This window comes from Patiria miniata, unplaced genomic scaffold (genome assembly GCF_015706575.1).
Source record: "Patiria miniata isolate m_02_andy unplaced genomic scaffold, ASM1570657v1 HiC_scaffold_18, whole genome shotgun sequence".
Classification (NCBI taxonomy): domain Eukaryota; kingdom Metazoa; phylum Echinodermata; class Asteroidea; order Valvatida; family Asterinidae; genus Patiria; species Patiria miniata.
In genome coordinates this window covers 17,003,546-17,009,545 of record NW_024037056.1, presented here as the reverse complement: position 1 = coordinate 17,009,545, position 6,000 = coordinate 17,003,546, and the positions used below count along the sequence as shown (strand labels likewise).

Genomic DNA, 6,000 nt, shown 5'->3' with positions numbered 1-6,000 from the left:
CGCACCGAGGAGTTCCGCCGTATGACGCCAGGCGACGCCAGGCGACGCCGGCCCAAAAGCAACCGCGGCGCCCACTCTTGAAACTTATAAATCCCCGGTCCTTGATGTTTTATAGCAGATTATCCAAGAGACACATATCGCCGCTTTAATGTGGGATCTTTAACAATGACAACAGTTCCACTGAATGGTTAGTAAACGGGTGGCGTAAATAATAGAGGCAACTTTCTTCCAACCACAATTGGATCAAGGAACCAGTTTCATTATTTGGGAAGGTACAACCACGGAAAAGGAGGTATGCGCAATTGGGAATTTTTCCTCGACAACGGACATGCATACATTCCATGTCGTTCCTTTTAAAACCAGAAGCACTTCTTAAATACCAGACTTAATACTTGACCACCCAACCGTCAGTCACACACACAAAAACTTAGCTAACTGACGACGATTAATCTGATGAACACACGCAACCACTAGCCTGGCGCGGTATGCACGACTACTGATGGACCTCTTCAGTCCAAGCAAACTCGACGTTTTGTAACCTGTTTGCCGTGCCCTTAACTGGAACCAAACTTCACATCTTTCAACACGTCACGGTGTTTACCAACAGGTAGCCACGGAGTTCTCCACGAATTCACACGACTAAATGAAATTCCACTCGCATCGATTGCTCTAAAATTTGTGAGTTTCTGACATTATTTTTCGGGTGGAGATATGGCAAACATCTCACAAATCAAGAGAAACTTTCTTAGCACTACAATGAGTTTCTGCTGAGTGACAGAGCCGCCATCCACTCTTCATGGTCCATTCCTAAAAGATCAAGAACGAACTTTTTGATTTTACTTATACTATAGTGAGGCAGATGGGGAAATATTTTGGGGGAATAGTGCCTTTGATGATACAAGCATGGCATTTTGGCACCAAGTCAGAGTAATAAGAAAGATATTTGGCTATATAGGGCCATCGCAGATTTGTCCTTTGAAAATATATAGGTAGAATAACAAGCAATTTTCAAAATGGCTGCCATAGAGATACCCTCTAACATTAGGTGAAGCCAGGAACCTAGATTTGCAGTACATTGCATTGTCGCACCTTATCTCCTTCAGACAAAATGCATGGGGTGTGGTTGGCCACCCCGGCTGTCCACTGCCTAAATTCACGTCCTTGGTGCACTTGTGAAAAACAAAATGCAGTGCTTTTGTGGACTTGCTTTCATCCAACCTTACGTGGCACGTTTCAAAGTAAAGTCTTGAACTTTTTAAGTTCAGGCCAACGCCCTATCCACCATCAGCATCCACGTGGCGGTTCGTGAAAGCTTTATTCGCCCAAATCAACCGTGACACGAGCTGAAATTTTGAGTAAATTGTACTACAAAAAGAGCGATTAACAGGACATTAACCCGAGTTTTTTTCTCACCTTTCACACGATTTCTTGTAAAACACCTGATTTAAGATAGTTCTCAGGTGGTTCCAGGTAGCATACGTGCACGCAGTCTGTTTATACTTTTGCGGTTTGGGATTATAACTGTCTTGTGGATATTTGGCATAACCGCATTAACTAGTGGGGGTCGCAAACCGCAAGTATCTGGCAAGTATGGGATGGCTGGACTTGACAGAACAAGGTTTGCATGCTTGGTCTTACCACAGAAACCAAACCTTGGGGAGTACAAGCCCGTTTTGTGAGTCTAGACACTTTCAATTCCCTTCGAAAATTGTGGTAAAAGTTCGTTGTGACAATTTTTCTGAGTACGAAAACTGAACACGTATGAATAGACCTTATCCGTAGCAGACATCTTAGAGGGCAATGCCTTTGTTTTGCTGAGCGATATGCATGAGTGAACATTGTTACTGAATTACAAAAACAAAAGATGACCTCTAAGATGGCCGCTAAGCATAAGGTCTATTGAAGCCCAGGACTGGAACCATACAGCGTATCCATGGGATTTTATGCAGGAAGGAATCTAAAGTCTACAGATATAGGTGCTGGAAAGGAAACCTCCAAGCTCTGCGCGGTTCACATGTTACTTTACCATAGTCAATTATTATCTAGAAAGCCTTAAGTTTCCGTTTAGGTCTATAAGGCTCGATTCATTCTGACATTATTTAAGATGGCCTGCACCAGTTACTTATAAAAAGAACATTTGGAGTTCTCCAAATTCTGACTTGGAGTACAGGTATACCAAGCACGAAAGGGCGTGTCCCATTATGCGCCTCCCCATCTAGGTTCTTGGTGCATTCATCCGGACCGTTCCAGTAGACGATTCGAAACTGACTACAGGCAGATGGACTTTGCCAGAACGGACAAATGATTTCTACCGTATAGTTGAGGCATGTAGGCCTGTGACATGCCGACACATAACCACGATTAAATTAACTACAGAGCTCGGTGTTAAGTCTTTAACTCCCAATTTCAAGTCATATATGGTCCTAGTTTTGACACTGGTTTCAACTAACACTGATACAACATACAAACTGCAAGTTTGTGCGAAAACTTACAGGTTTTCTCACTTAAGGTTAACCAAGCCTTCAAAGAGGGAAGTTGGCATAGACGAGCTATAAGGGCCTGATGTTTCGCACAAGCTTTCAAAGAGATATCCGTATTTACTTCGAACAAATTCCTATAGCATTGGAGCCACACATGTCACTTTTAGAGTAACATCGCAAGCAACATGAAAACAGGTCTGGTTTATCTGTGGTCCAACAGCTGATGCGCAATTCTAAGTTCTGACAGGCTACATTAACCAAACCACCTCATAAGGTGTGAATTTACAACCACCACCATCCTGGACCCTGACTATTGTCTGCTTGCGCCGAGATGCGCCGTAAATCACCGGCCTGATCATCAGCCGTCGCACGGTCGGCTTCCCGGCATTGTGGGGTGACTCCACGCGCCCCTCGAAGATTGCTGGAGAGTGAATTTGAGTTCTTCTATAGCTTATAAATTTAGTCAAGTGTGTTTCTGTTGGTCTATAACTAAATATAAGCTTAGAGAGGGTCAGCCCACTGACTGACTGACGACTGAATTCCAGTACCTCCATGGACTGACTGACTGACCGACTCTGTCGCTACTTCGACTGACATAAGTCTCACCTAGCTTAGCCCAAACATTCGTACCAGTTGCTGTTCAACCTGTTCACATCAACGACCCGTTTTCTTGACCCACCCTAGTGCAAAAGGGTTTATGAAACTTTTTTTCCAAAGTGAACCGAGCCTTTAACATTGGTGGATTCAATATTCATCAGGACTTCTTCAATAGTTGCGTTATCATATTTTGTTGTTTGTTTTAGGTGGGGGGGGGGGGGCTTGTTCAAACAATTCATAGTTTGCTCCTCAAGGAACACTCAGCGATGCATGAGTGATCGTGGTTTGATACAACCTTGGGATTTCATTTGAATCCAGGATTAAGAACTGCGCTTGCGCTGTTGATGCAGCTCAGCAGTATATTGTGCAATTCTTTTGCTTCCATTCAATGAACAAAGGGTGGTTGTCACCGCGCGATGGCGCTATGCTTCAAGGACGGAGCATCAACTTTCGACAATTGACAACGCCGCACACAGTGGTGGATCCACGTTTGGCTTAAGGGGTGGGGCGGTGTGCTGTCAGTTGAGGGGACATTTGCTACTTTTTTCTGCACGATTTTCCTCTTTTTGCGACCCAAAGGGGGGGGGGGGTGACCCCCTCCCCTTTCCTGTAGAACCTGCCACTGTTGGGTGCGTTCTCATCTCCGGCATGAGGTGTCCTAAGCCTGGGTAGTGTTGCAACGTCATCGGAATTTGGTTGATAGGCCGCAAAGAAAACTCACACTAACATAAACATATGTTTCAGCTGGTCTTAAAAGAGGGCAATGGCCCTTGAAAACACAATGTTGCAAAAACATCCTTGACTTAATGTTTGCACTTTTGGGGGGAAGAACAATGATTGCTTCGTACCCAAATAAATAAATCATTCATTTTACTAGCCCATTGAGACAATTTGATTCGTTCATAAATTACCGCTATGGCGTGCGGTATTACGACACATGGTTAGTTTTGGTTTTCAAAAAGTTGACTGAAATTTCTGGTTTCTTCGTAAATTCTAGTGACGAAGCTGCCTCCCCCGCGAAGGTAGATCGCGGTGCATCCTGGGAGTCATAGTTTCGGGGGCACTATACCATTCGCTCGTCCCCCCCCCCCCCCCCCCTGCAACCTGTTTGCAGGGCGGGGGTACGAGCGAAACCGTATGCCACTGATCTAAAAGTGTACAATAAATAAATAAATAATTAAATAGATAAATACAAAATACATATAGATCAGCGGGTACTATACATGCAGTTTCTGTACCATCAGCAGATATTAGTTAAGATTTTGAGATGTCATATTAATGGCCTTGCGCATAAGCTGGAATATTGCTAAATGTCCTCGATATTAAAATGTTTGGTTGCCCACGTAGCAATGTTATTGGATACCAAAACTCATTTTGTTGGATAAATCAACAAGGTCCTGTGGGTTAATCTGTTGCATCAACCTTCACTCCCGTAATGACCTGCATAAATTTTGCACGAAACACGTAAAACATGCAGAAACACACAATATTCGATGTATATTTCTTTCAATAAATAACATTCGCTCCCACACGTCCAATCTCCGTGGAACGAGCGGGTCACACGAAAGGTACAAGTAGCGAGCGCCCATGAGACTGCACGGGCGTATCGTGTCGTGGGCCCCCATGCGGCTTGCGTGCAGACCCGCTAAGCTCCGGCAACAAAAAAGTTCTCACCTCTGAACGAGAGTGCAATGAAATCGCAATGGGACTTCCGAGGGGGTATGTTCTTAAAAAACAAAAGTGCAAGTGTGTTTCTTGTCTCGTTTTTAACAGTTCGTTAAAACTTGTTGTGCTATATAGGGTGGTGTGATTGTGGGCGTGGCTTGAGTGATATGACATGCGTCTCAAACTAGAAAAAGAAGGCATTAATGTATTTATTCATTTAGGGAACATTTTTTTAAAATTCAGCTGCTAGCTTCTGTTCCACTTTTTTAACTGAATGGAAGTACGGAAAAAGATATGTGCTTTTTAATATTTTCTGTGTGTCCTCCTCCAAGCAACTAATACATGACTTCGTTCGGTTCGGCTCAGATTAATTCGATACTAAAAGTAAAAGTTATGATTTTTTACAACTAAAGTTCCATTAAACTAGTTCCCAGTCCCTCTATTATCCTTCGGACTTCGAACACCAGTCTATGAAGAAATTGAAGTAGAACTAAATGTACTGTGGGACATTTCTTATGGGAGAACTGATGCAAGTCTATGCACGCTGCATAGGCCTACGTGTGGAACGAGGAGGTGCTGCTTTGTGCACACTTTAATGGGAAGTTTCCGTCTTTTGTGTCTCTGAGTTCGAGGTTGTGGTTGAGTTTCTACGATCCGACCTCTCTTCCGGGTTTGCCACCACTCCCATTTCATAGACGAGTCGAAATTCCTCTTCAGAAATCTCAAAGGTAGGTGGAAATTCAGTCCTTTATCTTCCTTTTCTTGTAGAGATGTGCTCAGATAAAGTTAATTAATCTGGTCATTTATTTATTTGTGTGCATATTGTGTTTAGACGTCTTTTTTCACGAGTAAAAATTGGTCAAGTTTCGTGCACTTCTCTTTGCGAGACATTTTGTGCAAACGTTTGTTGTAGTTGATGATGGCGACCACAAAGTTATAATAAACTTTTGGTAAAGTGTCCTTGGAAAGAATTTAGTATCGAGACGCCACTTGTTTGGTTGTGTACAAAGTCTATGGATAGTCGAGTGCATTTTCAAAGCATTTTCTAACAAAATTGGAGATGTTTCGCAGTCCCAGATTGCAAAGACTGACCACCATCATAAATCATGGAGAAAATATGATAAAAAATGCATGTGTAATGTATACGAGTAGTAGGCCTACACCATATCTCGTACTGTCCATTGGATAGCCCACCCGCCTAGCAAGCAACACCGCTTGAGTTCAAGTCCCAGGGTGACTGATGTTTTTGAAACTTTAT

At 43.2% G+C, this 6,000-nt stretch overlaps 1 protein-coding gene across 2 annotated transcripts in view; it reads left to right on the top strand.

Annotated features, from left to right (window-relative positions):
• Positions 1–658: 658 nt before the first annotated feature.
• LOC119724931 (adenylyl cyclase-associated protein 1-like) overlaps positions 659–6,000 on the top strand; it is a 28,006-nt gene continuing 22,664 nt past the window's right edge. Inside the window, exon 1 of one of the 2 annotated variants that reach the window (XM_038196253.1) lies at positions 659–678. The gene's annotated coding sequence lies outside the window, so the exon portion shown is untranslated. Of the gene's footprint in view, positions 679–5,355; positions 5,471–6,000 lie in introns of those variants that run through there. The other variant, XM_038196252.1, reaches the window with a different exon arrangement.